General features: G+C 42.5%; 1 long non-coding RNA gene across 1 annotated transcript; it reads left to right on the plus strand.

The window, feature by feature from the left end:
• Positions 1-149: 149 nt before the first annotated feature.
• On the plus strand, positions 150-16133 carry LOC113011092 (uncharacterized). The gene is made up of 5 exons (XR_013903302.1): positions 150-416; positions 1749-1864; positions 14944-14992; positions 15149-15212; positions 15611-16133. It is a non-coding gene; the product is annotated as an uncharacterized LOC113011092 (long non-coding RNA).
• Positions 16134-16365: the final 232 nt, after the last annotated feature.

The following is a 16365-nucleotide window of genomic DNA, read 5'->3' on the forward strand; positions in this document are numbered from 1 at the left end:
ATAGGTTTTAAGGGTCAACGGATCAAAGGAAAGAATGGTGGTAAGATTCTACGTGTGTGACGTCATAATTCTGTAAGGCAATGAGGTTGTCACGTGATATTTTTGGAGGAGGGCATTTTTCAACTTGGACAAATTATCAATAAAGTTTCAATCTCTGTTATTTTCCCCAAAAAACGTGTTGTCGCAATAATGTTTTCTACTGTAATATGTGCCAACAGATGGCGCAGTTTAAAGTTGGCTGTTACTCTGCCCAGGCTGCTACCATAGAAGAAGAATGTAGACCAATAGTACTTTGACGATGTCCGCTGATCGTTTCCGTGTAAATCTTAGCATTGCTTTAGCCGTCAAGCTAAAGGTTTAGCTTCATACTGCCATATTTTCAGAGTAACAAAATATTTAAACGGTCTCAGATCATGGTGAGTATTTGAAAAAATGTTTATTTAATGTGAAGCCTGTGATGTGGAAAGGTTAGCAAGCGTAATTTTGCCTATTGTGTTATACACGGGTGCTTACATCCGAGTAGTGTTGATCTTTTCTAAGGTCCATGGGTTTATCCAACGAGCAGCTAAGTCACCGTTATATCTGTAATTTTGTGTGCAACGTCTTAATGCAAAAAAAAAAAAAATCAAATCCCAAATCAACGCAACGAAGCAAAGACTAAACAAAAAAACCCCACAATGCGTTTTTAAGCTCTCTCTGCGTTCACTGTCTCTGCAAGTGTCAAACTTCCTCGCTTTAGCTGATGCTAACCAACATTAGCGCTTACGGTTCGTATATAAACACAACTGTCAGCCCTTCACTTTTGGTGCCGACAACATTTTGAGCATTTTCTACAGTTTGTGAAATGGTCGCCATTGGCATTACATGCCAGTAGTGTTCGCTAATTGACTTTACCGGGGATTATATTTATTACAACGTTACTGCGCGGAAGTGATCATAGTGTATGTTTATGAACGTGAGTGGTAGGTGTTATTAGTGCGACTTTACCCTTAATTAGTTTTCCCACCGGAAGTAGAGTTGTTTATGCGACGTGATGGCTAGAGCAGTCCCAAACAATCGATCGCGTTTATTAACAGACCAATTCTCTCCAAGCTTTTAGGGTAAGCTAGACTAGAGATATGGTTGCAATAATACGAACAAGGGCGCAACAGCATATTGACAATGGCGAGAACTTTAATATTTACATTGTGTTAGTGCACCCATCGCTCCGCATCCTTAACGCTACATTGATGTCGAGAGTCTCTGACACAGCTGTGCTCTGCAGCACAGACACCCTGCTTATCTGTGATTCGGCCAGACTGGTGTTGAACTCCAAAGACATGCGCGGGGTTAGGTTAGTTGCTGTTGGTGTGAGTGGTTGTCTGAGTCTCTCTAATAACCCTCCAACAGACTGGCGACCTGTCCAGGGTGTACTTTTGCCCTATGACAGCTGGAATACAACCTGAATAAAATAAGTAGGAGAAAATGAATGATGTTTATGAACTGTAGTTAATGTAGTCAGACAATAAGTTACCGAGCAACAGGCCACAAGTCTTGGTGCAGAATCATACTAAGATTTAAAAAATAAAATGTTGGCACTGGTGTTTGAAACAGTATACTGTCAGTAAGACTGGAGCAACTGCACACATCTGGAAACTAATAACTAGAGTAGTTAAGTAACATTTTGTTACTGCATCCATTTAGCCAGGTATAATTAGCATGTCTACATTCATGTCATTTCTAATGTGGTCCTATGTGGTATGTTGTAGGACAGTGAAGTGTCTGACACTGACCATGTACCAGTGCCTGAGAACACTGGTAAGGAGGGGGAGAACGCACCTCTTTACTGTATTTGTCGGAAACCAGACATCAACTGCTTCATGATGTAAGTATATATCAGTTTTATATTTGCAGTACGTGCAGTAGGGGTGGGCGCTAGCTTCAGCAATGTTATCAGAGTTTGGTTTTTTTTAAATGAAGATCTTCTATTTCGAGAAAACTACCAATAAGGATATATGCACAGATCTAGAAAACAATACTGTAACATTTTATTGATGCTTGCAGTTTGGAGGAAGCAGTATTTGCAAGTGTAACTAAATTCCAGGCATTTTCCATCCTTCTTTTCCTATCAGCTTTTTTCTAGTTGTCAGTGTGAACCAAGGTGTCAGCAGCAGCATTATAGTGCAAAAGTAGTGACCCAGCATAGATCAAATGTAAGCACAAAAGTAGCCAAGGTAGTGTTTTTCCTGGAAATTTTAAGTGAAAGGATAAAGTAACTGCTTACCACTTTAGTTTAACAATGATTAATGAAATGTAACCGTGTAACTCATCAGCAGTCTGCACAGTATGGTCACATATTAAAACTGAAGAATATGTTGTACTTGTTGTAGTGTTTCCTAGCTCCTGGAGCAAGTGGTGAAACTCACCAAACTGCTCATGCCTCTGGAGGACCTGATGGACCCAGGTACGGCGAGGACGTCTTTTACGCTGCTGCTCTGCTCTCCACAGTACATAGAGAAGGGAGACTCTCTCTTCAAGCGCTAGCTCGATAGCTGCCATCTTGCAAAGATACCGGTCTGGCACAACTCCCTCCCACATTCCTCCCACATTTCCGGTTGACGCGCGATGGATTTTTCTTGGACACGCGTTGAGACGCGAATGTACACGCATCAAATTAGGGGCGTTTGGGGCGTTTTATTCGCGTCCATCGCGTTCGGTGTGAACACACCAGCCAGACGCGTTGTCGCGCCAGTTCGCACCCGTGACCAATGAGGACGAGAAGGAAAAACCCATCCTGCCCCCCACCTGCATCGTGGGTGCACTGACATGGGAGATTGAAAAGGTGGTCAGGGACGCCCAGCGACAGGAGCCCGACCCTGGCACGGGCCCGAAAGGGAAACTTTATGTTCCGGCCACAGCGCATAGTCAGGTCATTCACTGGGCACATACTGCCAAGTTTTCGTGCCACCCAGGTAAAAATCGCACTGTCTCCTTTCTACGACGTTTGTTTTGGTGGCCCTCTCTTGTTCTCGATGTCCAGAACTATGTTGCGGCATGCCTGGTGTGTGCACGGAACAAAACCTCCAACTCACCTGCTTCTGGCCTCCTGCGACCGTTACCCACTCCAAAACGCCCATGGTCGCACATCGCCCTGGACTTCGTCACCGGCTTGCCTCCCTCTTCAAGTAACACCTCCATTCTAACCATTATTGACCGTTTTTCCAAGGCCGCCCACTTCATTGCTCTGCCCAAGCTCCCTTCTGCCTTGGAGACGGCCCAGTTACTGACGCAGCATGTGTTTCGGCTCCACGGCATACCCCAGGACATCGTTTCCGACCGTCGCCCTCAGTTCACCTCACGGGTTTGGAAGGAGTTCTGTGCAGAATTGGGAGCTCAGGTCAGTTTGTCCTCCGGGTTCCACCCCCAAACTAATGGTCAGACCGAAAGGGCCAATCAAGAGCTGGAGGCCATGTTGCGTTGCGTCGCATCATCGAACCAAGCGACCTGGAGCGAGCAGTTGGCCTGGGTGGAGTATGCCCACAACGCAAGCACGTCATCAGCAACTGGACTCTCGCCCTTCGAGGCATTGCTGGGGTATTGAAAGAAATCTCCGTCCCGGGTTTCTCCGTGGATCGGGTTTCCTCCAAGGCGTGAGCACCGATAAGCAGAGTTTTGTCCTTTCCTTATAAGATTCCTAATTATTCAAAGTAACGCTCAGGTATGCCGTTCAGCTGGGTTAGTTACGATGTCGGGAGCAGTTAGGAGAACAAAATGATACAGAAACTGCTTCAGGTTGCTCTTCCAAAATCAACTCAAAGGTTTATTCAGTATACAACAGTTTATATAGAGGGAAAAAAGGTTCGTGTGTCAGCAGGTTCTCAGTTCAAACCGGTACAGACCAAATAAGGAAACGTCTTCCTGCCTTCTGAGCAAAGAAGTATCCTTTGTGTAGTTTATCTCTTCAGTTACAATTTATGATCATCCCAGCAAAATACACTCCTAGACATAGAATACAGAGTTCTTTCATTAGTGAATTCTGAAACAAACCACCTGGCCTTTAACAAGCTCTTTTCTAAAGGATAAGGAAGGGAGGATGGGAGTAAGGAAGTGGTCTCGTCTCTGTGGTATTTTCGACCTTGGGGTACCAGCCTGTGAGTCTTACACATCAATTCTTGGGTCACAGAGAAAGAGAAAAACAACTAGTAAATGGGCCTTATTGAGTAACAGTTTTCCTGTATAATATCACTATAAAACAATATCCTGTAAATGGTATCAAAATATCACAACAGTTCCCCCCTTTTATCATGAAATGATAACATAGTATAAAGACAGAATGTAATAACATAATATAAAGACAAATCATAAATGTGAAACAAATCATAAATGTAACTGGTCCTTCGAGCAAGCTTAATATCAAAATTTAAAAAAAAAAGAAAAAAGAAAAGGAAGAAAACTTCATTCTCTTCTTGGACAATCGAGTAATTCCCAATCTAATGCTCAATACATACATCAGGATCATCATTGATGACATCTGACACATAATCCGGGTCAATTTGTGCCAATTGCAAATACATTGAAGTAAATGGTAAATGGCCTGTATTTATATAGCGCTTTACTAGTCCCTAAGGACCCCAAAGCGCTTTACATATCCAGTCATCCACCCATTCACACACACATTCACACACTGGTGATGGCAAGCTACATTGTAGCCACAGCCACCCTGGGGCGCACTGACAGAGGCGAGGCTGCCGGACACTGGCGCCACCGGGCCCTCTGACCACCACCAGTAGGCAACGGGTGAAGTGTCTTGCCCGAGGACACAACGACCGAGACTGTCCAAGCCGGGGCTCGAACCGGCAACCTTCCGATTACAAGGCGAACTCCCAACTCTTGAGCCACGATCAGTAGTAGCTGTACTAGTAGCTATACGGGTTATCATTGAACGTACACAGGGTATCACACAACAGACAATAATCATCAAAAACAAAATAATACATGCTACAATGGTTACAAAAGCTACAATTAGTTCCTTCCATTTTCCAAACGTGTCCTGCAGCCACTTGTCTAGCCACTGACCGTGACCTGCATTGGCTCTTAGTTCTATCTGTAATGCTTCAAGTTTATTCATAGCTTGTGTGAATGAACCGTTAGGGGCGGTATTATTGGGAATGAAAGTACAGCAAACATCTCCAAACATCGCGCAAACACCTCCTTTCTCAGCTAACAGCATGTCTAAGGCCATCCTATTTTGCATGGTCATTAAAGAGGTAGCAGACATCTGTTCTCCTAGGGCCTTAAGGGCCGTATTGGTCAAATTAGTATGTCTTTGCTGATGATAATAAACATAATTGATCCAGGCTACATTTTTGTTTACCTGTATCCAAGGTAGTATTGAGGCAAACCCTGCTGATATTTCTCCTTGTGCCTTTAATTCCTTTGGTATCCCGCGTGGAACTCCTATAGCATCTATGTAAATGTTATGTGAGTAAGTGGAGCGTTTTGTACGTCTGCTGGATACAGGCAAATCCGAGGTTTGTTGTATTAGTAGTTCTTGAGCTAAAGTTACTAGACCACAGGTACCGGTCCAATTAACAGGTAAAGCCACTCTAAGGGTATTATTGCACATCCAATAAGCATGTGGGATTGGTCTGGTCAGGCGCGAAGCTGTATAGCCTTTTAATATGCCTCCCCAATATGAGTCGTTCAGTGCGTTGGGGGCATACAAGATTTTTACTGAATACTTACTAACATATGCCTGTATATAAGAAAACATATCTCTATCTTCTGTCCTGTCAATACTCGCTGATAACCATGTTTCGGTACAGCGTGCTCCTGGAAAGTCAGAAAAAAATGTATAGTTTTGTGCGTCATAAGTTATGTTTTTAAGCTTTGGTCGGTGTATGCATATCATCGAGATATTTGGGTGATGGCGTATCTGTTTTGGGGGCGAAAGAGGTTCAGTCCGGTCTTCGGGGCGCTTCATGCAAGGGTAGGAAGTGTTGTCAATCATTCTGACATCTGTACCAGAGACTTGTCCTGCGTATATGAGTAAACAATCTAAAGGACTTAGTTCTGCTCGCACTTCCATCATGATTGCTGTTAAGGGCCCCTTTTTATCATTATTGAATAGCATCTTTGTCAGGGGAAAACCTGAGATTGGGTATCCCACTATAACCTGTTCTGGATTACCCTTTGAACAGACATAACAATTACTGTTTCCTAAATCACGAGCAGCTGTTCTAGCATTTTCATACCAGGAGTTAACTCCTGCTCTAGAGGGTGCATAAAATGGTTTATTAGTGGCGTCTATGTTGCCATTTACTGATTTTAGGGAACGTGAAGAGCGTATTAAGTAGGTGTCTTGCAAAATAGAGCATGAGGTATCGTCAGCAAAATATGACCTGCAGAAATGTGAACATGGTTGCAGTTTACAATACAAAATAGCAAAGAAAAATCCTAAGGTTAATGCGATAGATATGATAAATAACCTAAATATATATGAAAAACAGTTCTCCAGTCGTCTTCTGGCCTGGTCCCAGGTTCGAGAGACATTGAATAAGCGCCGTGTGATGACAATGGGCATTTCATTTTCTCCATTATCAGGATGGAATGAGTCTAGCTTTATCAGGTTAGACATCATGTGGTACTTTTGGCTTTCTATTCCTGCAGGATGTTTGAGTACCTTGCTGTGGCACTTTCAGACGTTGTGTGTTAATCAGTGATTGCGTGTGTGTAGGTGGATTGGATCCGGGCGCTGGCTTGCCGGAGATGTCATCTACCCGTGTGTATTTATTTGTTCTGGTTCTCGGCGCTGGCCCGCCTGAGTAGTCGTCTGCTTGATCCGACGCCTGAGGTGGTCTGATTGGGCTGGTCTTAACCCTGCTGGCGTGTATCCACTGAGGTTGTCCGTCCGTAAGGATGCTGGTTCTCGTCACTGCCAGTACAGTCTGGGGGCTGGAAAACGCGGCCTCCCCGAGTGTCCTTGGTTTTAGCGACTTCACCAACACCGCATCCCCTGGTCTCCACTTGTGGGTTGGATCTGTGGAGGGGAGAGGCTGAGAAAGACAAACTTTCTGATAGTTATTATTCAGTGTTTCTACCAGATTGTGGACATAGTCGGACAATGCAGTATCTATATCCCCTTCCAATAGCGGTGCCCCTCTGGAAGCTGACCATGGTGTTGGAAATGGTCTTCCCATGATTATTTCAAATGGAGATAATTTGGTTGCTGCGGATGGAGTCATTCTAATCTCGCAGAGGATTTGAGGAAGTAATTTGACCCAGGTCATTCCTGTTTCTATCATTGCTTTAGTCAGGCGATTTTTTTATGGTCCTATTCATTCTTTCTACAACTCCTGAACTCTGAGGGTGGTATGGCACATGATATTTCCAGTCTATTCCTAGGGTTTTGGCACACTTTTGAATTACTTCTGATGTAAATGAGGGTCCTCTATCACTGTTAATCTGGTGAGGTATTCCAAATCTGGGTATTATTTCATTGCACAACTTTTGACAGACTACTTGTGCAGTTTCTTTTGAGGTTGGATAAGCTTCTACCCATTTACTAAATTGATCCACTATTACCAGTAAGTACTTGATGCTTCCTTGTGCTGGCATATGTGTAAAATCAATTTGTAATGTATGAAATGGAAAATCTGGTTGTGGTAAATGCTGATGTTTTGCTTTTGGTTTTCCTACATTAGTTCGTGCACATGTTAGACAGGTTGCTAATATGCTTTTACTGCATGCAATGTTTTCTCAATTACAAATCTTGATTTTATTGCCCCTATTACCCCTCTTCGTCCGACATGACTCACACCGTGAAAATGTCGGACAAGGACTGGCAGCAGGGAAGATGGGAGGGCAATCAAACCCTCAAGATTTTTATATAGGCCATCCCTGTCATCTAAGGTACAGTCATTAATCAAATCAAATCAAATCACTTTTTATTGTCACATCACATGTGCAGGCACACTGGCACAGCACATGCGAGTGAAATTCTTGTGTGCGAGCCCCACAAGCAACAGAGATGTGCAAACACAACAACACAAACGAGCAAAATACAAGAATGGCCAACCTGAAACTAATAAATATATGTACAATATATAATAGTGTATGCATTTCTGGATGTGTATACTAAACATTTTCCTACGTGTGTGTGTGTGTGTGTGTGTGTGTGTGTACACATTTTTACAAATTAAATAGTAAAAAAATAAAATAAAATAATAATAATAATAATAAAATATATAAAATATACAGAGTTGAATATGTGCAAAACAAGTGGCATTTATATACAGTGTGGAGTGCATAATGTTGAAGTTCCAGTAGTGAAGCTGAGGTGTCTATGACGTGTTCAGCAGTCTGATGGCCTGATGGAAAAAGCTGTCTCTCAGTCTGCTGGTACGGGACCGGATGCTGCAGAACCTCCTTCCTGATGGAAGCAGTCTGAACAGTTTATGGCTGGGGTGACATTATTCTCCCAATAGGTGTAATCACATGCAGAGGCTTGCTCTTGTATGAATTTTAAATCAACATTTGTGTCTAAATAGTCTGGGAGTGTAACAAGTGGCAGCTGTAGGGGCACAGATAATACTTCCTGTGGAGGTGGGAGCTGTGATGCAGCTGCAGCCTTGGCTGTCACGTCTGCTAAGGCATTACCTGTTGCTTCGTCTGTGTCAGCTGTACTGTGTCCTTTCGTTTTTACAACTGCAACGGCCGATGGTAGCTGTATAGCCTGCAAAAGTCTCTGCACAAGATCAGAATTAGCAATCGGTTTTCCATCAGCAGATCTAAATCCTCTTTGTCTCCACAATGTGCCAAAGTCATGTACGACACCAAACGCATAGCGGCTGTCTGTGTAAATTGTCACACGCTTATCCAAATGGAGCTCACAGGCGCGTATTAAAGCCATGAGCTCTGCTTTTTGTGCTGAGTGAAATGGTAATGAGTGAGCCTCTAGTATGATGTCAGGCAATGTCACCACTGAATAGCCACAAAGAAATGAGTTGTCATTCGGCCTTGAACAGGACCCGTCCACATAAACCGTGGCTGAGTCTGGGATAGGTGTTTGCTCTAAATCTGGACGTGGTGCTGTGGATTCCTGTATACGTGTCATGCAGTCATGATCGTCAAGCCTGTCTGAGCCATCCTGTCGGTCAGAAGAACACAGCATACGGATCAATAAATGTGCTGGCGAATTGGGTGTGCTGCTCGCCTTTATAGTGAGATTTGCTGTGGAGGTCAGTGTAGCTTCATAACCTGAGCGACGTTGTGCAGTCATATGTTGTGTAGTTATGTTTGCTAGAATGGTCGTGACCTGGTGATTGGTGTGTAGAATAGTGTCATGTGAGAGTGTAAGCTTCCCGCAGTCCCTTATCATGATAGAGCAAGCTGCTACTGCCCTTAGGCAGGCCGGCATTCCCTGAACAACTACAGGCAGCACCTTTGAATAGAAGGCTACTGGACGGTAGCCACTGCCATGCTCTTGGGCCAGTACACCTGTGCAGGTTGTGCCGTTCTCTGTGACATACAGATGGAATGGTAAGTGGTAGTCAGGCAGACCCAAACAAGGGGCGGAGGTCAGCGCTCCCTTTAATGCATTGAAAGAGGCAGTCATTTCTGTGGACCACAGTATTCGAGGAGGCTTGTCTTTTTTACAACAGTCACGCAGAATGTGGTCATGAAAAGAACAGTCTGGTATCCACTGTCTGCAATAGTTCACCATGCCCAGGAAGGACAACATTTCCTTCTGTGTAGTGGGCCGAGGGACGGAGGTCACAGCTTTGACCCTGTCTGCAGTCATGGAACGTTTTCCGTGAGACAGTGTGAATCCCAAATATTGAACAGAAGTCTGACAGTACTGCATTTTCTTTGCTGATGCTTTGTGGCCAGTCTTTTGGAGGTGCTGGAGAAGCATGTGTGTAGCAGTTTGACATAATTCCTCACTCGGAGCACAGAGGAGGAGATCGTCCACATACTGGATCAGAGTACAGCCCTCAGGAGGAGTAAAGCTGTCCAGGGTAGCACGGATCACCATTGAGAAAGCAGCAGGGCTATCTACCATGCCTTGAGGCAGACGAGTCCAAGTGTACTGCTTATTTCTATGTGTGAATGCAAATAACGGCTGTGTGTCTTCATGCACAGGTACTGAGAAAAAGGCGGAACACAAATCCACCACGGTAAAATGTGTGGCTGTGGATGGAATAGATGTCAATATGCTGGGGACGTCTGGAACCAGAGGTGGCAGAGGCATAATGACTGCATTAATTTGTCTTAAGTCTTGTGTAAAACGCCATACGCCAGGTTTGTTAGGCTTTGGCACAGGATTGACAGGAGTATTATATGGAGATACTGTGGGCTTTATTACTCCTGTAGTCAATAAATCTCCTATGATGACATCTAGGGCTGAGGCTTTTTCGGCAGAAATGGGATATTGCTTGACATATACTGGCTTGTTGTTTTTTAGCTGTGCGTGATAAGGTGTGCAGTCAATAAATCCTACATCATTCTCACCTTTAGACCATAATGTCATATTCTGGTATTCAGCTGGCAACGTAACTGCAGAAATAGTACAGTGGATAGGGTAGGTTAGATCTATGTGTCGACATGGTGTAGTTATGTCATAACCTATGTCTGAGTTATGTGACAAAACCACTGTTTGACCTTCACTGGTGTGAGCAGTTATCATGTTGTTAAACAGTGTGAGAGAAACAAAAGTGTGGCTCCCAGATATGGGATTACCTGGCAGTGGTTTTTGTACACGTTTTTGGCACAGTGTGTGACGTGGAATACCAGACAAAAAGGTGTTGAGTTCATTCTCTGCTGAGGCGTCCAGCTGACACAGAGGCTGTTCCTTCTCCATAATGTTGGTGCATAGGGCAGAGAACACATAACTGTTATCAGTATCAGCAAACATTTCACCCTTTGTGTTAAATGAAATACACAAATTCATTTTTGCCATTAAATCCCTGCCTAATAAATTCACAGGCGAGTTTGGAATAATTACAAATGGATGATATGTGATTTCATCTGGTTTTGGGCCCCAACGTGTCTTTAGAGAATGAGTTTTGGGGCATTGCACTACAGTTCCATTAATTCCCATAGTGTTGATGCACACAGAGGAAACAGGCCCATTATAAAATTTTCCAGACAGTGAACTTTTAGTGGCTCCACTATCCACTAAAAATGGGTATTTCTTACCATCTATTTCTACCTGTAGCATGGGCAAGTGCTCTGTGTTAGGGGACAGTTGCAAATGCAGCATCGTGTGTAGTGCTTCACACTGCTGTCCCTCATCCTCACCTGGGCCTCCCTATTGGCGGTCCAGCCAGGGATTATCAGGTGATGGGAAAAGATCATGGTGAGAATTGTAACGCACCCTTTCCCATTCTGATTCATGCTCTGGGTTTCTGCGGCTACTGGAAAACTGAACTAAATTTGCACCTCTAGCTTGTCTATCTTGTGGGTTATAATGCGGGTTGTAAGGCTGCTGCCTAAATGTGGGGCCATTATTGCGTGCTTCTTGTGGTTGCCAGTTACCTTGACTGGAAGAGCTCCGCTGACACCTAGTGGCAGGAACTTGTACTGCGTTCTGTGGTCGAGGCGCGTGTGCCCTGTTGGAAGCTGCAAATCGACACTCCCTGGACCAATGTCCTATCTTTCCACAGCAAAAACACACATCTCCACTCTTATATTTCTGTCCTCTGAAACTTCCTTGCTGTGCTGGAGCGGGTGATCCTGCATACATTAGTTTCTCACTTTCTTCTGAGCCTTCAACATCAAAATTCAACATCATCTTAACACTTTTAGCTTTTGTGGTAGTAGGAAAAAGGTCTGCACTGGCCTTCAGTTGTACAAGCTTTAAGAAAGCATCTTTACTCAGTTCGTAGAGATTATCAGTAGCTGTCACTTTTAGCAACTGAGAGCATTCAGGGTGGATATTGTTCAAAAAGGTAGTAATGAAAATCTGATCATTACCATCCTCTGGCATGCATGCCTCGTTAGTCCAACAGTGCATAAAGCGTTTTATGAATACTAGGATAGATTCATCCGGCTTCTGTTTACACATAGTTACTGCATTTAAGTCAATTTTGTCTCTGGACATTGTTAGCAGGAATTTCTTTAGATTCTTAAAGAAATCTGTGATTTTGTCATTATTTACCCACAAAAACTCTGCAGTTGTGGATGCTTTATCATGCTTTGGGTCTAATTCACCTATCTCTCTTATGAGTTGTGACTCGGTTACTCCAGGAATGCATTGACACAATATGTACCTGTAATCTGGACCACCCAAATGGTGATATCTGGTACTTCTCTGTAATGCAGAGACAAAGGCTGTAGGATTTTTAAGAGGATCGGGAAGCTCTTTAATAGTTACCACTAATTCTGAGATTTTAGGGGGCTGAATACAACACTGATCTCCTATTATCATAAAGGGGTAAGTGTCATTGACGTCACTAGATTTTGGTTCTGTTTGTTTATTACTGCGAGTGTTGGCGTAAGGACCTTTGTCATTCTGGCTTTGTTTTTCCTTTTTTCCTTTTAGATAAGTCTTTATTAAAGTTCGGGTAACAGGTATTTCTTTAGCTACCTCTAAACCTCTAGCTACGATATCGTGGCGTTTCATGTGGGTGTCTATCGTGGACACTGCCTGATGCAAAAGTTTTTCTTCATAGTCGTCTAAATTGTTTTTCATAAGTTCCTCACATTCTTCTTTCAAAAGTTTTTCTCTTTTTCTATGTTCTGCTAATTCTTCCTCGCGGCGTATATATTGTTTTTCCTGATCTTGTTCAATTAGGTGGCTAAGATCCGTTGCATGTGATTCAGGTTTTTTGTCACTTTCTTTTAAGCTGGTTGGATCAGAATGCTGACATTGTTTACGTGCAGCTGCTACAGCGACTATTAATTCGGTCTCATCGTAAGGGTGTGGGGCTGTAGGCTGAACGGCTGAGCATGCAAGACTAGCTTTTCCTGCGGTAGATTTATTTTCTATGCTAGAGCCTGCACTAGTTTTATTTGATGTTAAAGCATCTACACCTGGTTCCGGTCCCTTTTTCCATAGCGGTAACATTCGATGTATCACGTCGCGGCATTCTATCATATATTTTCTACAGGACTGTTTAAGCAGACTACTTTTCTTATCACAAATGATATTCAACATTTCTACTGACCTGTTTTCTGGCGATAATCGTTCGGGATAAGGCTCCGGAAATAAATTAAAATGCATTGAACTTACAGTTCTTAAGTTGTAAACAAAGTCAGTCACATAAGCACTTCCACATGTTCTGGATACGTAATCATGGAAGTCTTCACCGATTCGCGGACGTGGGTTACACGTAACCGGAAGTGGGAGTCGTACTGAGCCGTTATTTGTTGCTTTATATTTTATTTTTTTTGGTTTTACAGGTAATTTCGATTTTTTATCGGACCTGTCTGTGGTCTTTGAATTATTCTGACCCATGTTCAGTGATTTCCAGAGGGGTTTACACGCTTGAAGGATTTATGTTAGTATTTTGCTGCGGCACAGCTGAGGTTACTTTAAATTTATTGCTAGCAATTTTTGTTTGGGTGAGCAATTTCTCACTTAACGAGCAACTTCTTGCAATACAACAGGCAATCTCCTGTGTCTTTCTGCTTTTAATTTACTTTATTCGGGGACTAAGGAAGTCGTCAGTGTATCTCTCTGGATCACTAAGTGAAACTTCGTCAACATATCCCGTTTCATTATAGATCAATCACTGAGAGAGGTATAATACAGTCCCATATAAATATTAAAGACGTGTATTTACCTTCGTCAGCCGATCCCACTTCTGACACCAAATTGAAAGAAATCTCCGTCCCGGGTTTCTCCGTGGATCGGGTTTCCTCCAAGGCGTGAGCACCGATAAGCAGAGTTTTGTCCTTTCCTTATAAGATTCCTAATTATTCAAAGTAACGCTCAGGTATGCCGTTCAGCTGGGTTAGTTACGATGTCAGGAGCAGTTAGGAGAACAAAATGATACAGAAACTGCTTCAGGTTGCTCTTCCAAAATCAACTCAAAGGTTTATTCAGTATACAACAGTTTATATAGAGGGAAAAAAGGTTCGTGTGTCAGCAGGTTCTCAGTTCAAACCGGTACAGACCAAATAAGGAAACGTCTTCCTGCCTTCTGAGCAAAGAAGTATCCTTTGTGTAGTTTATCAGTTCAGCTACAATTTATGATCATCCCAGCAAAATACACTCCTAGACATAGAATACAGAGTTCTTTCATTAGTGAATTCTGAAACAAACCACCTGGCCTTTAACAAGCTCTTTTCTAAAGGATAAGGAAGGGAGGATGGGAGTAAGGGAGTGGTCTCGTCTCTGTGGTATTTTCGACCTTGGGGTACCAGCCTGTGAGTCTTACACATCAATTCTTGGGTCACAGAGAAAGAGAAAAACAACTAGTAAATGGGCCTTATTGAGTAACAGTTTTCCTGTATAATATCACTATAAAACAATATCCTGTAAATGCTACCATGGTATCAAAATATCACAACAGGTATCAACCCCCCCTCCTCTCCATCTCTGAGGGAGAGCTGGCGGTTCCCTCGGTCCAGCACCACCTTAGGCGCTGTCGTCGGGTCTGGCGTTTTAAAAACCTGACATCTGTGCAGACCACAACTAGAAAGATAAGCACATCGGATTCAGATTTGATTTAAACTAACATCAGTCAGTCTCTAGAAGTCTAAAAAGTCTGTTTCTACCATTAAACATCCAATATACTCAACTTCCCAGAAAGTTTTGACTTCACGTGTGAAAATTTTTTTCATGCTTTGTGGCAGCTTTTGACCATCTGTGACATCTATTAATGTCAAATCTAGCCTTTATTTAACAACATAAGTAGACTCTATGTTACAATTATTGCACAGCCATTAAGGATCAATTTGGTTTCTGAAAAAAAGTTCTGTTTTTTCTCCCTCTGCTTGCTTCTTACTGTCTTTGAGGCTCGGGACCAGCACTCCTGTTGTTGGACAGAAAGACATCAACTCAGTGGTAAGTATTTTGGTTTTCCAATATATTAGCAACTGTCAGTGACATTTATATCAATCATGCTGAACTTTAATCATACTTTAGATCAGCCTGTTTTATTTGTGCTTTGGTTTGGGGAAGTTGTTTCTTCACTGATCTTTTCCTGTCTTCTGTTATTAGACTTGAGATATGACTGCACTATGCTGTTGCTGGTGACTCCAGTTAATTCTACAAGACATGCTGTGTAAGTAAACAAACAACAACAGTTTGGTCTGCATTTCTTGAAAGATCACATCCCCCAAACTTAGTTTAGAGGGTCTACACTGTATATAGTGAAGTCTGCAAGTTTTCTAACAGCAAAATTTGTTTTGTGCCCAAATCATTTTGCACATCATTAGAATGAAAGTTATTGGCCATGTTTGCATAGCCCTTTTTAAAATGATGCTTTCATGACATTATTGTATGTTGGGTGGTGGTCACGGCTATCCAGACTGACAATTGGGACATTGAATGTCACCTCTCCGGTGGGGAGGGAGCCTGAGATTGTCTAAATTGGAGTCTGTTTTATACCAAATGCAGAAAAAAATGTTTTAAGAAAGCAATTAAGTTCATGTCCAAAAAAATATGATTGTTTGCTTGCAGGACACCAGGAGAGATGAGTGCTTCGTCACAGATGGTGTGGTGAGTGAAGATGGTCGCCTGCAGGTTCAAGCTCATTGCATCTCCAACCCACATCCACTGGCACTGTACTTAAGGGAAGTTAAAGACTTTCTTCTGCACCTACATTTGGATCACCTCGATCCATGATAGTCATTCAGGCAGTAATGCCTGGACTGGAAACAAGCCATCCTTAAAATATTACAACATTCCAGCTCATGTGTTGGAATGCAAAAAGAATGTGTTGTTTAAATTAGAGACTGCACTTGTGACAGAACAACAAGTATTTCATTTTGATTATATAAGTAATGTAAGTACAAAACAAAGTTGTGGTAGGCCTAAACTTATTTTCAGAATAATTACATCTTAGACTTTGTTTCATCGTAAGAGTATAACAGTGATGGCAATATAATTGTTTGTTGTTCAGCAGAACAGTGTCCAGTATGTTGGCTGTTATACTTTGTGTTTGAAAATAAAAGTTGGGCTGATTTTAACATCATTACAAAAAGTGTTGTTAATCATTTTTAATCATATTCAGGTTACCACAAATTGTTTTTTCATTTAGTTGAACTTGAAATGTTTGTCAGTAGGTAAACAATTAGTATTGTACAGACAGAAATATCAAGTTATTCTTAATACTGTAGACTTGCACTGTATAAGTTGTCCTAACAGTCATCTTAAGTAAGCTTTACTTAGTTTTTTGAGGCAACGAGTTTCCTCAATTCTTTTGAGTTCTGGGA

This window comes from Astatotilapia calliptera, chromosome 18 (assembly GCF_964374335.1).
Source record: "Astatotilapia calliptera chromosome 18, fAstCal68.1, whole genome shotgun sequence".
NCBI lineage: Eukaryota > Metazoa > Chordata > Actinopteri > Cichliformes > Cichlidae > Astatotilapia > Astatotilapia calliptera.